This window comes from Achroia grisella, unplaced genomic scaffold (genome assembly GCF_030625045.1).
Source record: "Achroia grisella isolate CSIRO2021 unplaced genomic scaffold, CSIRO_AGI_Agris_v1 utg402, whole genome shotgun sequence".
NCBI lineage: Eukaryota > Metazoa > Arthropoda > Insecta > Lepidoptera > Pyralidae > Achroia > Achroia grisella.
In genome coordinates this window covers 6,141,314-6,162,895 of record NW_026712841.1, presented here as the reverse complement: position 1 = coordinate 6,162,895, position 21,582 = coordinate 6,141,314, and the positions used below count along the sequence as shown (strand labels likewise).

Genomic DNA, 21,582 nt, shown 5'->3' with positions numbered 1-21,582 from the left:
TTTTTTAAATAATTTATATCATAATAGATACAGCTAAACAGATACTGTTATTCCACAGATTGCTATCAGATCTTTGGAACCAGTAACCAGTACGTTAATCAGGTCCTTTTTAGGCTGCATCGTGTTTACGATTGTTATCTAATGGCGACGTCTTGTAGCCATAGTTTAATGTGGGTAATAATAATTGCAATCCTGTACAGACCTATTGGGCACCAGGATCTAACATATTGGGTATGGTCATGAGACTTAATATAGGTATCAAATTATACCTTTATTTAGTGTGGTGAAAGTCTACCGTTGAGGCCCACTCGCCTCACGGGCCGCTCGTCCAAATCTTTTTTGGGAAATTTCCTGATACTATCCAGCCGCTTATTGACTGTAGGATTTTAACACACTAAAAACCACATGGTGCGCCTTCGAAACGTTATTTTATTTTTGTATATCAAATAAAAGGAATGTAAACTTACAACTAAGCGCTAAAACTATTATTAAAGTAGGAAAGGCTTCGTCAGCATATGTAATGCTCGAACAGTGGGACAATTTGGTACCTACATACTAGGATGGCTTGTGCGCACAACAGGAGTTGCAAACAGTCAGACACGGCGACCGGTGATACTTCTACGTAATTCGGTGGAATATTAAATTTTATACGTTCTACAACTGCCGGATTGTTTGTTTGGTTGCTCGCAGCAGAATACAGTAGTCGATGGTTAATAGTTTCCGCATGAGTAGTAATGGGTCTAGTGTCTCATCATTATTATTATAGCTTTTATTCACATAAACTTAAATTACATTATTTTAAACAAAAACATTAAAACTTAAAATTTTTTAAAAACAATATTTGGATCCTTTTTAGTTTCTGCAGATCTGTTTGCCAATCGGTAAAGGCCTCCTCCAATCGTTTTCTCTTTTCTCAATTCTCCTCTTTCTTGAGCCACTCTATCCCACATTACTATTATAATTCTAATGAATATAATGTATTACAACAGATTAATGTCTATTTTATCATACCTATTACAAATATATATGGGATTCACCATTCCCGGATTCATAGGTTGTTAACACTACCTGCAGGGCCTGCTCTAGATGTTGTAGGACATGCCTGATCTCGGTTAAGGCGATTACTTCATGACGACTACACATGTATTGTATTTACATATAAACCTTGCTCTCTATTTCATAAAAATTCGTTAGTATAAAAGGTCTAAGCAACGATTTTTTTATGCTTGTAAAGAAGAAAGTACAAAAGGAACCGCATAAATGGAATGAAAGAAAATGTTAAAATGATTTTAGACGTAAATAAGAATAATAGATGTACTATTTATTTTAATCAGTTTCAGTAGAATGCCTCTTAATTAGAAAATATAGTTTATTTATATGCTCTTGGTGTTCAATACATTGTATTCTTGTTATATTGTTACAACTAAGTTTGTCTGGAAGAGATTGCTTGCTTGCGATAAGACCGCCTTTTGTACATCTATATCTCTTGGCAATATAATTCTTGTAACTATTTATTGCAATAAAGAATTTATAAATATAAAATTATATAAATAATATTTTTAACATTATGAAATAATAAAATAGACAGACTTTCTACAGCGCAGTCTGTATGGGCATCCTTTGCAGCCGCTAAGTAACTTTCTTTGTATTCAACTGTGTTTCCATTTGAAGGGTAAGAAGAGGATATAAGAAGGGTAGTATAATAGCGTAAGAAGGCAGGACACCTTGGTTTTCAGGAATAGTAAGTCATGAAGTTTAACAGCCGTCTACGTGGACACAACTGTCTTATATATTACAACCGGCAAGCACTTTTCTTTGTGTTCGTTTAACTATTTTTCTATTTGAAGGGTGATATATATGTAGTTGTATAATTATAGTATAAAAAGGCATGATACCTTAGTCTTCATGAATGGTAAGGCATGAAGTTTACCACGGACATCAAATGCCGACGTAGTATCCGTGGTACTGTACCTGTATATAGGTTTACCACTTGCCATCAGGTGGGTTGTGGTTTTTATTCTAGGAGTATGTAGTTGAATAAAATTGATTGAATGTAAGTACATATCGATAAATTGCTTACTAATTACATCTGTTTGTTGAAATGAGTAGTATTAAGCCCCTGATGGCATCTCCGGAGGTCTGTTACCAGGAAGTTGCGAATCGTTAAACAAGATCTACACTGTTTTATCCTTATTTGTTATTAATTACCTCACAGTTCCCATCCCACCTCTCAAGCTCCATTACTATGGGGTTGGTATAAGAAGTAACCAGTTTAGTGAGATACCTAAGCTCGGTCTATTTTTTCATACTCGTTCGGAGGAAGCGGGACGGAGTGGATCAATGTAAATTGGATAGGCCATTGGACAGTGGTCACATACTGCTGTATCGTTCGTCGAACTGTTGATTAAGGTGGATTTAAACCAAGTAAGTAACTTGTATAGGTATTCTAGTAAAATTTCTATATCAGGGAAGTGATCTTGAAGAACATTGGTGAACATATTCCTTTAGTTTAGTCGAAAACTTATTTCCATATTGAATTCAATCCAATGCAGTCTAGCATCGTACCTACTATTTATAATGTTGTATATTATTGGTCAAATCTATAATATTCAAGTTTTTATACTTATACTTAATAAAAGGGTATATACTACACTCTATAATAAAATCAAATGTGGAGACGTAAAAAGTACTGAGATAGACTTTGTTTACAAAGATTCAGTCAAATTTCAGCTATTAAGCATTCTGTTTTGTCAGTTGTGTTTCGATTAAAGTGACAAGACAGTGAAGCAAGAACGAGAAGCTATAAGATTGTTTTTTTAAGTTGAAACATAGAAAAGGTAGGTCATATTTGGAAATACCATCGCTGGAAGATGTAGCTACGATTCTATAACTATTATCATAGCTCTTAAATCACTGTAATTTTTTTCTGTTCACGGTATATCTATTAGTTCCTTTTTTTATTATTCCAAAATAATGTATTACCTACATATTTACAAAACTTAATTGTATAACTGAGAACCTAAAATTAAAAACCTTAAAAAATAAAATATAATAATTAAAATATATTATTAAAAGGAGTCCCTTTAGGCAAGGTTACGAAGATTGTGGCAGCGTTCCCTCTTTGTATGGCTAAACTAATTCTTTGTCTGAGGTAGCTGTGCTGTAGCCCTTCGGTCTTCTGTGATGTCGACTAACCTTTTTGTTATTTCCTTGAAAAGTCTTATAGCGCTAGGACCCCACGGACCAAGGGTCTCGACACCGATTATAAGTTCTTGGTCGTCTGCTTGCTTCCAAGCAAAGGCCTCCACTCTATTCTGTCTTGAATGATACTAATCCATAGTTTTCCTGCTCTTCTTTAACTAACTTTAAATTAACTTCTTTAACTCTCTTTCAATCTTTTATATGGTCGTCCTCTTCTTTGTCCTTGTCTTGGGTACCAAGTAGTTACGATTCTATAATTAGCTATACATAATAGAACTTGTTATTGTATGTATTTTCCGGACTACTCTAATGCCGCTGGCCTTTACATTTTCACCCGATCATAGGGGGCGAGTTCAGATGGTATTTCTAACCTGCAGAAGATTTATGGAGCTGAAGGCCAACCTTCGCCTGACGGATACGACTTTAGTCTGAAGGTAAGGCTAGCGGTTTGAACGTTTGAAGAGATTTGAAGTGGAGTTCTTCAAGAAGGGTATATTAAGGTTTCTTAGGAGCCGGCAACGCGCATGTGACATGTGCCCTGGCGTTTCAGGTATCCACAAGCTAAGGTGGCCCTTTTCCAACAGATGAGCCGTGTGCTTGTTTACCACTTACGTGGTATAATAAAGAGAGTGGACGGAGTTCGATCCACTTTTTTTTATTTTAACTATTTTTATATGTATTGCATGTAGTATGTACATAGATCTTATAGGCTCTGTGTCAGAGCAATAAAGTGAGTATAAAACGAGTACGGCGGCTGTGTGGTGCCTACTCGCCGCGCGCAAGGTCAAGTGCGAACGTCCAAGTCATTGCTCCTCGCGTGCGCGTCGCATAGTTGCGCCTGCGCCGACCGCATTACACTGACCGACGGATTTGCGATCGCGGTAAGTTTGTACTAATATTTACTTATATATATATATATTATTATACCAGTCAAAATATAACTATGATATCTTTATAAAATAATATGAAAAATAGTGATACATTTATTTTTTTAAATAATTAAAACTACATTTAAAGAAATATTTTTTTGTGTAACTAAAAATAAACATTACTTATGTTACTTAATTTTATGTGAAAAAAATATATACACAATAAGTAAGGTTTTGAGCATATCTGCGTACAATAAACTTAAAAGCTCAGTGCATGTGATGATAAGAAAGCTTCGCAAAATATAGCATCGATATGGGATAATTTTGTTATGTTTTCATAAGTGTTTACTTTCTATCAATCCAATTTTATAGTGATGTTTTTTCTTATTGAAATAATCTGTTTTGTAAATAGCTAATCCAACAGACAAACAAGAAGTTCAAAAGTTTACGGTTTAATATTGAAGTCTATAAATGTGTATAATATTAAAACTTTATGTCGACATAAAAAGGTAAATGAGTTTTTTTAATTTTTTAGCTCTTCTCAGTGAATTCGTTTTTCTATTGTATATAATATACATTTAAAATACAATGTACATTTACAAAGTTATAGCTAATTTATTTCGTATTAAAATTAAGTAGCTGATTCCATAAGTTTAATTAAATACGAGACGCATGTGCATAATTTATATGACAACGTTATATAGTGGAGCTGCATATAAAAGACATCAACGAGCAAACTAAACGATACGTGATTATTTTTAGCTTTAACTTAATCTAAGCAAAGGTAAATATCTAATCATGAAGATATATAATCTATAATTTAGTAACTGTTATAATATTATACAAAATTCAAGTAGTTACAACTAAAAATTTAACAAGATTATACTGAGTTCTTTCTGAAAGTCCAATTTTAGATGTAAACATACTACATTATAAATTATGTTATAATATAATAAATGTTATTTAACCGCAACTATATGTTTATAAAATACTGTTTATATGACAATATCTAAAAATTATTATAAATCTGTAAAAATATTATTAGTTATAATAATAATAGTAACAATTTGCGATTACGTTCCGTATAAAAACAATAAGTCAAAAGTTAGTAATAAAAAGTCAAACGTAGATTTATTAATTTAGTGTCTCTTGTGATATATGTACTTTATTTGGTATAACCTCTAATTAAGGTATAGTAATGACATACTATTAAATCATAATATTTTTTAAAATACCCTAATATCTTTGCTGTTAGTAACAAAAACTTAGTGTTACATAAAATATAATTTTGCAAACTACTATAATTTCGCGAATAGAAGAACATATTTTAATATACGTAGTAGGTATTTAAGATAGTATCTTTAAAAAATAGTTACATGCACAGAGCGTGGGTTTTACAGTTATTTTTTATATGATATAATTATTTTAATGAATGGTGAGTGTATTTTATTACGTGTGAATAACTTAAAGATACAGAACTGGACTATCTAGTACAGTAGTATTTATACTTTCATATTATAGCTAGGTAATAAATAAAAATGGCATCCTCGTAGCTACTTTTCAATTGACATACAAGAAAACTGAGATTCTGAATATGACTGTTTATTTTTTATATGTTTTAACTCCGATTTTCAAACTCGCTACACGTAATATGTGAACCCATTTTGATAATTCTTTTTTTTTATTTGAAACCTGGTGCTCCTCGTATAGTGTCATATAAGTTAGATCAAGATTTAACTAGCAGTTTTTGAGTTATCCCTAATAATGTGAATGGAGGCAGATTTTTCGTAGCCCGAATACTATTTCTGTAAACTCGAGATATTTGTATTATTAATATTATAATAATGACAAGCACTTATATTATGGATACACATATGTATATATATATATATATATATGTGGGAATATCGCGGGTAAGACTTGAAGAATAGTCTTATATTATTAAATTATTTATTTACGTCTTTACATCGTTCTGTCAACTGTTTTATTATTTTAATTAAAAATTAGCCTATTATAAAAATGAATCATCAATCAATAATCCACTTCCTAGATACATAGATATATGTATCTATGTATATACTGATATCAGCATAACTTTTAACCGGTGTAGACTTTGTATAAAGTCATGTATGTACTTATTTAAGCGTCCAAAACGGTTTCTTTCAAAACTTTTAAGTCCTTAATCTAAGTAAATCCTCAATGCACTGAAGTGACATTGCATATAAGATACCACTTGCGTCAAATAACGACATAATGTTCGTAATTCTGTTTATGTATACATGGCGATGCGACTGTTATTACATTATTATCATTCGAATATTATTACATTATTATTATTAATTGAATTAATACAAATCCATATTAATTTTATCGCATTGTCGAACACAGTTTTCATCCCATAATTGGTAGAGTATAGAGTAAATCCTAAATTCTGAGTAGAATATATACATTACAAATATCTATTTTTCAATATTTCGAACATGTAACAGATGCCTTAGTTTACGATTTTATCACAAATGCACATTTATTTTAAGCAACATATTTTTTATCACAATTGGGATTAATAGTAAATATATTCTAACTATATTACGCAAAGGTAATAGTAATACACATATATGTACGAGTATATTGGGGAGGGAGGAATTATTAGACTTGGGAATTATTACAAATTCATCAGGATTTAACCCTGATATCCTGACACGGTACATTGGTAACGATTATAATAATATTTTTAAGGACAATTCACACAGGGCTATCTAGTGCCAAGCTAAGCAGAGCATGTGTTCGGGTAGGTACTAGACAACTGATACTAATAGATAGATACTTTTTTTTGTAAATCCATATATAATATACAGAGGAAACATCCAGACCGATGCAAACAATCATAATTATGAATAAAATGTTTGTGCCGTGCGAGGAATCTAACCCGCAACCTTCGGAACTAGGCACTAGGCAACCGCGCCCGTCAGTGGGTCTACATAGTGGTTTATTCCTGATGAATTTGTCATGAGCCAACTGACTTGATATTAAGCTCATCTCATCATCCTCTACTGGTGCCAGGCCAGCATATACCGTTAGCGCAGGCCGGAACACTACGCCATTATCATCCATTAAAAATATATATAGCTATTTATAGATAGCTATATGAAAAACGTAATTGAAATTATTTCTTAGAAACCTTACAATAATATAATATGGAATATTATAATGGAATTTTGAACTATAATACGTAGGTAGAAGGTTAAAAATGTTATAGTTGCTGGCTACAGGTGATCTGGCGACGATGAGATGGGATCAATATTGTTGCAGAACACCTTACGAAGCCTTGATTACTGCAATTCGCACGTTAGCTGCTAGAAACGTAAGCGAATAGAGATTATGGCACCCGGTATATGTGTACTTAGATTTGATGTAATCATACAGGTATGATGTTCGATATAGAAGTTATATTACTTTGAATGGTATGTGGCAAGGTACAGACTTCAAATTAGATCAAATACCAGTGAGAACTAGATCGATAAAATTTTTAGAAATGTAATCTAAAAATAATCCGATAGATTTCAAAGTCAAAATTGTTTATTTATGTAGGATACTTTCGTCTACTTATGCCTGTAAATTGTTTATCACTATCCCGTTCAGTTCGGCTGGCTACTTCAGTCAAGAAGAACTGGCAGAAAACTATCTGCATTGATTTGTATTTTGGTATTGATTCGCGTCGCCTTGTCAATAATACCTACTTTTAAAATGAAATATATAAAATTCAAACGAATATAAAATTAATCTGTTGGCAAATAAAAAATCAATGTGATTTATACATAAAATGTTATTGTTCAAATGATAGAAAAATAAGAATAAGAATTACCGAATTAATGTTGTGAAAAGTGAATCCGTCTAGCAGTGTTTCCGTGATTACAATTATTGAAATTTTATTCTTAATTTTTTATTTATATCATCTCTGCAAATATTACATTAATTAGCTATATAGGTATATTCCGCCATCACTTACAATGTACACCAATCATCAAAGAATTTGACTATTTTTAAAATACCCTCACGTATTTATAAAGCTTTTCAATTGAATGCGATGACTGTTGACTTTGGTCATGATCGCTCTAAAAAAGTAAATACATTTCCTTCAGTTGCTTTTTGCGGTGCTCTTTATAGTCTGCAATTGATGTTTTCTGCTTCAAAATACGTACGTGATATCTTTTTCTAGAAAAAAGTATTCTAAGAAATATAGTCAGTATTTCTGAGATTTATTTTTTCAAGGAACAGTTCAATCAAATCGTTTCATGCAAAACAAATTTATTGGCTTTACGTGTAAAAGCCAGAGGTCCTACATAGTTCTTTATTCCTTTTCTACTGAAAAGGAATAAAGAACCTACCTATATAATACCTACTACTGTAGGTAGCTAACTATACATAGTACTTATACATCTTAGTAATCCTTTATTTAAGATATTTCGATAGCTGATATAAGATTAATAATACTATTTATACAATAATAATATTCATCGCATCAGGTGAGATTGCGGTAAAACGCGCTCAAATTTTAATATAAAAAAAAAAGTATATTTTTTTATTGTATAATACAAGCAGAGCATATCAAGCTATCAAACTCTTAAACAGTAATACCATATTACTCACTAAACGATTACTTGAATGACAAACGTGCATGGCGTAAGTTTTCAACGTACTCATTTTTATAAGGTTATGTACACCTAATGAACACAAAAAATAAGTTTAAAAAATAAGAGATGTATGTATACTCCACTGAAAATGTCGCCTGATTTAGACGACACTTTCTATTAAGAAAAGTAGTAAAACTGGCTGAATAAAAATATAAAACAATAAGTTTGAAAATCAAAGACTAACATACATGCAATAATATATGAAACACATATTCCTTTTATTAAAGTTGGTTAAAAATTACTTGTAGCAGTGACTGAGACTGACTGTCCTAATAAAAATAATAAAATTAAACACTTCTGAGTTTTATTATAAAATTTAGTTTTATTATAAAATGTAGCTAGTAGTTATCGATTACTGGTGTCTGGTAGAGATTACATTAGCGATATGATTTTCGTTTTAATATGTGTAAAAATAATAATGATAAAATTATAATGTATAGCTAATAATCAACAATTACCACCGCGTAATGTGTTCATAGTTTTATTGGATTATTTAATATTAAACTCAGTCAAATTCGCATTTTGATCATCGATAGTCATCACTAGGCTTCTAAGATATATCCAAGCTCTATTCAAACCCTGATGATGCCTCGTTCAGTAGCGAAACACGCATTACACTATGAGTGTAAACTCAATAACGGTCAGAATTTGATCTCTAATAGAAGGTAACGCTTCCAGTAGCGGTTGTCAGGTTTCCTCGCTAAATATTTGTGATCTCACACATGCTAATGGTAGTGAACTTAAACACGATAATATAAATCCATTAAGTAATGAAATGGACATACGCAAAATAACACCTACATAATTCTATAAAAAGTTTTATATGACTTACTGCGCAAACACTCAACAAAATTTTGCTTTTGTGATTGATCAATGGGATTAATCACTATTTAAGTTATTTAAGACGAAAATAAATACTACAACCAGTTGACAATATTTTATTTTATAGGTGTTATACGTATGTCAACTCCTACAACGGTATTACACTAAGAATATTGGGAAAAGGTATCGTCTTCAAATAGAACAATAAGTATGCATGTAATTAACAAAACTTTCTTGTCATAAAAACATTTTTATAAGATGTATTCTATCCAATTTTTATGCGTTTCACCAATTTATCATAACGATCAGTTGTTAGTGGCTCCGGTCGCATGCCGTAATTCAACCAACGAGGCATTACTTATTTCAAGTAAATGGAATAGCAAAAAATCTGATTATATGCTATATCCATGAACAGTACCTACTACGGATATCACGTTATCATGTGACACCACTCATGTTTTGTCATTCTAGAGAACTAAAATGTCATGCCTCTTATGATTTCTTTTCACAGCCTAATCGCAGAACTGAATCACAGCTGACAAAATAAGCTGCTTGAGGACTGAAATAAATGGGACTGAGTCACACACGCAGTCGACTTTTTACAAAGTGATTTTTAAAGAAATTGACTTAGTAAAAGGTTATAAAAATGCGAACCATGTAATAAATATACTTTAACCATTGAACTGTTTTGTACTGTCCTGTTAATTTACGGCTATGCTACGACTTTTTACCTCTGGTAAACGTTCATCGCGCGTAAATCTTGCGGATTCTATATAAGGCAGTTGGTTGGGAATATGGGAATTGCCGGTTGATTCAAGCACATTACAACAAAACGAATGACATAGTGATTACTTGCTAAGTGCAATAGCCTATACGTATATTCGTGTTATTTAACAAAATAAAAATCAATAGAAGTAAAAGAACTTTATCTGCCTATCTACCTTTTCGCGATGTTGTGTATTCAGCCCTTAAAATAAACAAATATGCAATATTGTCTTTAAGTTACGCTCTCTATGGTGTAGTCTGTGTAGAGTCAGGTAAGTAATAGTCCATAGTCTTGTCTAATAGTAAAATATAATAGTTTAAATAAGTCTATATATAAAAACCAATACAACTATATAATAGAAACCGGACTAAATGGCTGGACTGGTATTAATGAAATTTGACTGTGTTACGATGACGGATTTAGACTATCTTTTATCTCTAAAAATGATCACTGAATAAATAAAACAAGAAGATGAATGATTGTGCAGACAGAGGCGCAGATAACACATAGTTTCAATATAAACAGAACATGTTCATTATTCGCAACTCGCACTTAACAGTTTTTTTACAACCGCTAATTAACCGGCTGCTAATCTTGAGTGTTTCGTGTGTGTACCGTTATTTTATTTCAATTGCTCAACAAAAACACCTACCAGATTATATCTAGCGATGATGTTCTACGATAGAACTAGTTTATAGCCTTCTGGGTAAAAAATGCAGTATTTAATGGACGATTATGGAATGGTGCATCTACTTGAGCTAACAGTATACGCCGGGACATCAGTGGAGGATGATGCGATAAGGACAGAAAATGAAGTCACGCTATAAAGGTGACCATTGTGAATGCAACAGAAATTGACCACGTTGGTTTCAGGAATTATTCGCGTGTAAGTCAATCTGACATTATTCATTACTGACGTATAATGTCAGACTGACCGCACTGTACTGTATAGGATACTAGATACCTACACACTTCTGTACTGTCTGTCTTTGAGTTACGCTTTCTATGGTAAATTCTGTGTAGAGTCAGGTAACGTAATAGTCTATAGTCTTATCTAATAGTAAAGTATAATAGTTTAAATAAGTCTTTGTTTATATATAAAAACCAATACACTAAATGGCTGGGCTGATATTAATAAAATTTGACTGTGTTAGGATGACGGATTTAGATTATCTTTCATCTCGTGATACCTCTTATCCTGTATAAGACTATAGATACGAATATATAGGCTATGGTTTACGCTAGCGGGGCAACAGTAAATGGTGATAAAATGAGCATGAAGTTAGGTCAGTTTGCCCATCGTGACAAATTCACAAGGAATTTATCATGATGGTTTCCAGGAGGAACCGCGTGGAGGTCAACCTGACATTGCTAGCATTGAGGTTATTAAACTACATTACTAACAATCCCCTCCCCCCCCCCCCCATATACAGGCAACGGTTACCACTTACAATCATGTGGCCAGTCAGCTTGTTTGTCATTTTAAATAGGTATGTTGTGTTAAATTGTATCATTATATTATTACATCATCTCGTTTATTATTATGTCGCATTACATTATATCATTACATTGTAATTATATTAAAAATTGTAGCCTATGTCACTTCGGAATAATGACCCTTTTAACTATGTATTTACATATCAAGTACAAGATATAATATATATATGTATAAATATTAGTTATATATTTTTTGTAGGTATATATAGATGTAAAAAATTTAGAATTATGACTAATATATACATATTTGTTTTATTGCCCTTCCGAAAGTCTAAGATGTCTCATGCCTCCGTAACCAGTAATTTCACTGCCATATATTACCTTTCAACTGAAACGTGTCTTACAAAGAATGCTGCTTAGCGGTTAATATAAAATTTGTTGGCGTTAAATTTCAATATAAAGTATAGCCAATCGGAATAACACATTCCGATATATTACTGTAAAGTTTCATTAAAATCTGTTCAGTAATTTTAGCGTGAAAGAGTAACAAACATCCATACTTACAAACTTTCGCGTTTATAATATTATATTAAGGAAGACGGCTCAAAGCTTTACAACGATTTGCAAATACGTTGTAAACGTTTAAGACGGAGCTGGCCACTAGTAAGTGTAGTAAGGTGTAAATCTAGTTATTAATTACAGCAACGTTCCCTTCATTACTCCCCACGAGTTCACTCTTATCTGGTGATCTCGTTATGGGTTACAATAAGTCGACAGGCAAGTAGCGCAACAACAATGTAACGGTTGCGGCAATTTAAGTGAATCGCTTCTCACGTATTTAACGTACACCAAAAGCCACATTGCGGATGTAAATTTATATAACTGTATCCGTTATAATTGATAATAACTTTTTGTTTGTGCATGATTCGGCGTGGCGGTGGCGGTGCAGCGGAATCGATTTTTATAAAAAGTTTTGTATCGGTGTCGCGCGGTAATTAGTTTATTATCTGTACTATCCACAATATTATAAGACAAGTGAAGTTTATATGATAATAATTTATTTATTATATTGTTAGCAGTCGTCTGCTTTACTTAGGTATAATAAAAGTCTGTTAAAATTATCCCTTGATACAAATTATCTTCATATCTTTCATTAAGGGCAGTGTATACAGGATAGTTATATATAATTACGATCTAATACGCGATATTATCCTTAAGAATACCCATAAGCATACCATATCCATACCCATCTCTATTCAGAGACCTTGCGTCTCCTCTCACCCATACTTTCAATCAAAATTGTTCCGCAAATATATATGTTGCTCTCTACTCCAATTATTGTTTATTACAGTAAATACATATATAGTTATTTTTGGGCTATTCTGATAATTCATTCAAAAAGTAACCAACAGACAGACAGCCAGACTGTCGCTTTTATAATCAATATATAGTAATATTAATAATTAACTGACTGTGCGCGTTCCGATAACAAATAAGTATTAAAAAGTAATATGTATTCCTGTAGATTGAGAAGATGTGATTCAAAATCAAAACTTACATTTTATGTGAACGACATTACATAAAAAGTTCGATTTCTCTTCGTTACGATTCAACCATTTCGTACTTGCGAGAATGGCTAATAAGTAAGTTATCAAAACAAGTTTTATTACAATGTATTAATCCTTGATAATACGTAATCGTATATTATGTTTTATTAGCTCTTACCCTTCCTTTTTTAGCAGGCTCTTCGAACGAGTTGAAATAAATTTAAATAAAAGGAAAAAGTATTTTATATTCATTTATCAATTGGCTAACGAATTAATTTTATTAAATAAAATATTACAAATTAATTTTATTGAAATATTTTTAGGCTAATTTTATTTTTTGTTTTTATTTGCAATAAGGTTATTATTGTATTTTTGTAGTATTTTCACTTTCTTTGTTTACTTGCTGTACCTAATCTTCAAGTATTTTTTACACTGGAATGGGAAACATATACTGCCTGTAGCTGATGTACTGGCCACATAGTTGTATGGTTTATATTTCGTATCTTTTACTATTAAGTACTAATTATTTTTATATAAAACATTGGTCCTATATATATTTTGAAAGACAACAACTACTCTATTAGTCAAAATAATCTATTTTTTATTGAATATAACATTAAACGCTCCATCGACGGTCGAAAAACACCACACCTGTGATATCTGAAAAACAACATGGTACAGTTAGCGCCATATACAAGTACTTATCTCTTCCGAGTCATTCACAGTTGAAACAGACTTATAAAAACTCACACTCACATACACTCACTGTACAGTTACAATAATGGTTTGTGTTACTCATTTATCTATAAGTATTGACGACAGTTACTTTTAATTATACTCAACTCATATCGGTACATGACTATTAATTTAATACCTTCCAACATTCCCCTGGCCACTTGATGTTTCCTCGATATGAAACAGTGTCACAGAAATTGCCTACGCATCTAAAGTAACAGGCCTCATTGAAATATAGCCATTAAATGCAAAGGAGTCGGTTGTCTGCTTGTTTATTATTAACTCTGCAAGATTGTAACTGCAAGAGGCTATGATAGTCTTAGGGGGATATTACATTATCATGTATTGTATTATATCGCATTTCTGAATCATAAACATAGAATAGAACGGTCAATTGATCTAGCATCACTTCTAACTACACTCGCGAGCAAAAGTATAGAATTAATTCCGCGTGATCTTGAATACTTAACAACTAGTTAAGAATATAAAAATGGTTCCATTTGAAAGGTTAAACTGTTAACTCTAAATTGATACTTGATATTGATACAAATTCAATTTAATCACACCAGTATTTAAGGAGCTATCTTGGATTGAGTAAGGGAGCTAGGGAAACATAAGGATAATGGAAAAATAATGAATGAAGAAAACAATAACAATTAATTGATAAAAACTTTATTTGGCCTTAAAATTAAGATTCAATATTTTGTGATCCCTCCCCTTGCCTTAATAACTGTTCGAAGATGATTCTTCATTGACCTAATCAGCTTCTGAATAGATTTTTGCGGGATACATTCCCACTCCTCTATCAAAGCCGATTTCAGCTCATTCACACTTGAAGGAGCAGGGTACGTCGCGACGTATGGATCACAAAGATCAGTTCGAACCCGACACATCGAACATTGACACATCTTTATCAATTTACATTTTTATTATAATGTTATTAATTTAACTACTCTCTATATATATGTCGGACATAATATACTTAGTTATAGGATGTTTTAACAAATTTAAATAGTTTATTATATTTATATAAATACCAGAAACCCTGACAAAAATTGTAAAAATGTTATTTTGGTGAATTTACCCTTTTATATTCATATACATGTAGTAAAAAGCGGTTATTTCAATATTACAACCAGACACTCCAATTTTATTTATATGTATAGATGATATCATTTATATTCTATTATATACACAATCATAATTCGACTGTAAAATAATAAGCTGCATTAACGAAAACATTCTCTTTTTGGAAATTCAACTTTCAATATAAAATCTTAAAGTCTAATTCTAATATTTAGTGTTTTTAGTTAATACAGTTTATTATTAAGTGTGCTATTTATCATAGTTTGCTATGGAGATATTTCGCCTGTGGGGTCTATGTGCGTAGAGATTTATTAAAGAAATCTCACCTCCAGTATCCGCCGCCGGGCACAAGAGAACTGGCTCGTTCATCGTTTCTCTCATAACAGATCAGCACAGCTATCTAGTCTCGTGTTTAATGTAACGAATGTACCATGAGAACATACATTGTTTGATACATAAATTATCAAGATATACTTTATACAAAGTCGTATGTGTTTGAAATAGATTAAATAATGGTTGAACTAGATGATATGTATCCCTTTCTCATACTATTTAAGATCGTAAGCATTTATAAATGAAATTTGTTGAGTTACAAAGATTTATTAAAGTGGTTTTCGGGACATGAAAGCTAAGCAGAACTTGTGTTATGCGTCCTTTTTTTTATAAATAGGTACATATTGTATATCGTGCGAGGACTCGTACCCGCAACCATTGGAAGTATGGCATTGTGCTAAACGACTGAGGCCGTCAAGTTTGGAAGTTTTGATCATATTAAAAAAATATATGTTTACCAAATAACCAAACTATTTTAGTTACACTGTAACTACACACTAAGTTTCACTAATTTAATAAAATTAGCAAGTGACTTTTAATATTTGTTCCAGTTAAAGTGTTTGACATAATTGACATTTGATGTGGCAGTGAAATTACAGGGTAAGCATGAGACATAAATCCTCCACAATACAAAGAGTCTTAGGGGTCTCACAAGATGACATGATCTGTGTGTTTGTTCATGTACATTAGTGACATTTGACACTTACGAACTGCGAACTGTTACTTTGTTTATCACTTCAATTACATAAAAATAAACTTTACTACATCGGAACAAACCTTTATAAGAAAATCCACTTGTAGTCTGGAATTTTTACCTACAAAAACCTCCGCTGTATAAGTACTGTGCTTAGAAGCACCAATGTCGGGGTCATAGGGTCGCGTTAGCATTCTACCACGAGCCCGGAACGCAAGTATTACCCAGGCCATAAGTTCACTCGTTACTAAACATGAAATGAACCGGTATGAATGTTACCTATTTCCTAATACACAATAAAAAACATAGTTATTTTTAATATGTTACTTAAAACAATATTTATTTAAAAGCACAATGCGCAAGTTTTGCTCATTCTTCTTATGATGATAAAAAATATGAGAATTCAATGGTTGTTATATTATGTTTAGTTGAATAAAGATTATTAGTATTCCATTACAATTAAAAAGTGTTTAAAAATAAGTAAATTAAATTATATATCGGTGATATGTCTGAAATGTATAATATAAACAAAAAAACTATTATGAAATGTTTAAACATGGTTTATGGTTTATCTAGATATGATTAGTATTTTTATAATATTTTGTGCCTTTAATTTGATCATTATCTGTTGAATACTATCGCGGCCTGAACAAGCGTAGATATTATTCTAAACTAAAATATTCAAAAGTATGACACCAAAAACCTCAAAACCTCGTTGACTTGCCATTTTTAGTTTAATCTTGATCTCAACAAGATTGTACACAGATAGTGTAATAGTTCGATTCAATCGTTTTGTCTTTATCGTACTCGCCGTTAATGGTACAACCCGTCCTTCTCAGATAACTATCATCCATGATAAAGTGCTTCGACAAAAATAGATGACTGGGCACCGGGTCGTAATTACTTCATTATAATTGTAAAAGCTATACGTTATTACGATCTGCTTCACCGCGTCCGTAGAAAAGGGCTCTTTGTGGCAAGTATACCTTTTGTATGTGCTTTTTGCTTAAGCCCTTGTGGGGTAGTGGTAATTTGTTTTCACATAAAAACCAACTATATTAAGTATCGTATAGACGTATCCCTCTATAAATTAGTATAAATGTATCGTGATCTACGCGCAAAAAACAGAAAGATTGCTACAAGTCTTTTCAACCTTGAACCTGATTGATTAATGTATATAGATCCAAATAATAACAATATTTTTTTTGTTCACAAAAACGTACTTACTATTTCTATAAACACTACATTTGTTTAGCTGTCTCAATAGCTGTTTCATTTAAAAGAAATTAAATGAATTCTTATACTTATTACGTCGTCTCTACTAACAATTTTGTACGGCTTCTAACAGTGGTAGCGTCCCTAAATTTAAAGAACCTGTAATCGTAAGTCCAATAGGTAAAATCCTATTGGAAGTTGAAAAATTTGCAGGTCCAAACACTTTCAATAATGCTTCACTTTTTTTATTTTAATAATCTCATTTGAAAATAGTACATATGTAAGTGCGCAGTATCCTGCCAGTTCTCGGCTACATTGCAAACTAAGACATTAGTTTGCCTTAACGTAAGCGTTTGTAATATACCTATCTGTATAAAGATAATCTTGATTTGGACAACTTAGAATTACACACGACTACCTACTGGGAGTATAACCACCTATTCCAATTTCCACACGAGACGCACTCATCCATGGCGATGTTTTGTTACGGATCCGAAGTATTTTTTATGCGCCATTTTGAAATCGCTCTCCGACCAGAAAATTGACGTAATTACTAAGCACCCACCATTCATCCCGGTACCTTGAAGTTATAATTGTTTTGTACGTAGTTAATATCTATTTAACAGTAATAAATGTCGATTGGAAACTATTTCTTGCACGGGTTATAGGAAGGTAATTCTTAAAGGTGCATCTTTTTTTTTAAACGAGTTGAGGGCGTTACTAAGTTTTCAAGCTGCTGTAAATGAGGATATTAAGCGTACTGTACTTTTTTTGTGTTATAAATAGATGTTAACAAGCTTTATAGTTAAGTAGCAGAAATACTTTATTATAATGAGTTAATTCTAATTAATATTACAGATTCGAAGTTTGTTTTCACGCGTTGATGCGTTAATCAAACATTATGAATTTTAAAGTAGATATATGCTAAAAGTAGTAATGTGGTTAGGTTCTATTCGGTTGAGATAGCTAAATATGGTTAAATTAATACACTCTTAACAGATAGTATTTATTAATCTTACTCCAAATGTTACATTTGGCATCAAATAATTTGGTTTGACACGGACGCAATCGCGTCGCAATCACTTTATAATAATTCAATAATTCTGAACTAAAAGTTACCTTGTTTCATTGAATACATTATAATAAAGTTTAGTTTCTTATTTATTTTATAGTAAATTGCCATAATTGAAATTGTTTTTTGGTGTACAGTAAAAAGTAAATATGGATTCCTGTATACAATTTACTGCAGAACTAGTCAGATATGTTTTAATGAGAAATATTGATTGAACATGTTCTTATAGAATATCAAAGGAAATAAACTTGAATGAGTCATTAAGGTCGACGCCCACGCATCAAATCCGCCTCGGCAACGAACCAACTGTAACGGTCGGTATTTCATATGGGACTCATACAAACCCGCTCACTTATCGTTATTTGCGATGAGTTCTTATCATGTGAAATTATCATTAATAAAATGCCTCTACAAATCAAAATAGATATAGGTATCTAAATCCTTTTCTATAAATTATAAAACATTTCTTTAAAAACATGTGTGCTAGAAATTCTTTTCCTAATTTAATAGTATGTAATTTAATATAAATATTGTAAAACGAATTACTAAATTTAATGTATGCGTTAAAATATTATCTAAAATAATACATGCATATTTAGTAAGTAGATAAGGGGGAACTATGTGCCTGCAGACAAACCTAAAAGCTGTAAATAATGTAAAAATTGAAAAAATGAAGGTAGGAAGGAAATGATCTATTTATCTATCAAGGTTATATAGGTATAACAATCAATCATATTACTATTTGCTTTGCCATTTCTAAGAAGTATATATGAATCTCCAGAGACATGGAATATTAGTCAGAAATGGCAACGCTTCAGTGGTATCACGGCTGTCACATGATAACGTGTTGTCCTTTTTTCAAACTATTCTAATAATATTGGCCGCAGCTGGCCTTTATAGCTTCACTGAACGATAGGCGGCTAGTACAGATATGCCACTTAAAATTCAAAACCTACTTCCAAAGGGAGCGACTGAAGACCAACTCCTTCCTGACGGATACGACTTTGAGGGTACAGGTAGGGGTTCAAACTTCGGCTAAAGCCGTTGTAATCGATCCCCGTTTGAATTAGACGGGGATCGATCGGAACGTGATGTCCGTGGTGCTGTTTATGTATTGCAACGGTTAGCACTTACCATCAGGTGCGCCGATAAATTTTTCGCTCTTTGTATAACATAAAAAAGCTATATTGCTTTCAGCGATAAGACTACCCTATTGTAACTATATATATATATATATATATATATATATATATATATATATATATATAGAAAGAATATATATATATATAAAAGGAGAGTAAGCTCAGACACTGATACGGACCAGTAGATGACGACGCACTGCGCTAAAACCATATAATTTTATAAAAGTAAGGCAATGATAATTGATCAGGATAAGACAGATGCTATCAGACTTGAAATACTTTGCAAAGATTATAAAAAAGGAATGCCATATTTCCTAGTGCCACATATCTTTATAAGTCAAATACAAAAATGTGTAAATACTTGTATAGTAAAATGATATCTTGAGATACAGTAGCCGGACTCAAGCTAGATAATCAAGCAATGGACCATAAAGCTCATTGTTAAATAAAGATAACTCATAATAGGTATAACTTATAGAACAATAATATATATGCCTTAAATCTTCTGCACATTTGAAAATTGTGTTATATTAAAAGAAATAAGTACTGAATAATACAAATATAATATTGAATGAATCGTTAAAGGTAGTTGAATAGGGAAAATAAGTAATTAGAACCAAGTTTTGAAAACAATAACATTGCTAGCTTTGGTATACAAATATCTGACAAATTAAATAAATTTATAAACAATGAAATATTTATACATATTTTTTTAATTACAGAGCATCATATCATGGAACAGAGAAATCTTTTCTATGTCTTAAACATTCCTACTGTTACACTTACATACATAACAGACAATGTACTACCTTATAGACAGTTTCTTAGTATTTCGTGAAAATTTAAAAAAATACAGTGAAAGTACAAGCGAAATAAAACAATTCCTAGTGCATTGTTCTCGTACAAGTTGCATTGCTGGAATGAAGAAGACATGCCTACGTACTATTGCATCGCATCGCAATTTTCCGTCTTCTAGACACAGATTACCGTTGAATGGGATAGAAAATTATTGTCTCGGAGGTCTATACTTGTAAAATTGCTTATCTGTCTTTTATTCCACTGACCGAATGATTTATTTTATTATGATAAATATTTTTTTCTTAAATTCACTATCTAGAATATAAGAAAAACATGTTATACGCGTGTCTATTCTTTAATTGTTAAAAACTAAAACGTTTTGTTCCTATTTCGTGGTATATATATATATATATATATAAACACCTCTTTGGGCACTTTGTTGATCACGCCACAACCTACACACTTGCTGATTCCACCTTTTGCACTGAATAACTTGACTCCTATCGCGTATATCTCAGGCGGTATGGCAACGTCGCATTCTATTTTGCGATGTGGCCATATATATTCGTCGATAGTACGATATACTCGACACATTTTTTACTAATAATTCGTGCATGACTGGCTCCGAACGGCTAAATTTTTGGTATACACAAAGACTTTTTGGCTCTGAATATATTTCAAAAATCAATTAATTATGTTGATCACTTTATATACTCGTCCTTACTGCGATACTTATTTTCATCCGAATATATATAGATACCGTAACGGTCTATCAATTATGAATTTTTGAATTTACTAATCTAGATATTTTATATTCGCAATGCTCCATACATAGTAACTCCACCGTTGCAGGGGGGAGCACCGTACACCGCACCCCGCGCACACAAATAAATTAGAATAAATTAAATTCATAAGATTATTTATATATTTCGACTGCCTCGGTGGTCACACCGCTTTACATCCGATGGTCGTGGGTTCGATTTCTCGCACGGTGCAAACAATTGTACTCATCGGTCATCGATTGTTTTCATCGGTCTGGGTGTTTTATATGTATTTACAAAATAAAAATATCTATTTATATCAGTTCAGTATCAGTCTGTGTTAATTGTCCAGGGCTATTTATTATATTTTTTATAAACAGTTATCTTTTTCCATCGCACCGCTCGCTATCGAC

At 31.9% G+C, this 21,582-nt stretch overlaps 1 protein-coding gene across 2 annotated transcripts in view; it reads left to right on the top strand.

Moving 5' to 3' along the window:
* The first annotated feature begins 3,958 nt into the window (after positions 1 to 3,958).
* Positions 3,959 to 21,582, top strand: part of LOC131844326 (uncharacterized) — a 37,309-nt gene continuing 19,685 nt past the window's right edge. Inside the window, exon 1 of one of the 2 annotated variants that reach the window (XM_059193184.1) lies at positions 3,959 to 4,082. The gene's annotated coding sequence lies outside the window, so the exon portion shown is untranslated. The remainder of the gene's footprint in view (positions 4,083 to 21,582) is intronic. The other variant, XM_059193183.1, reaches the window with a different exon arrangement.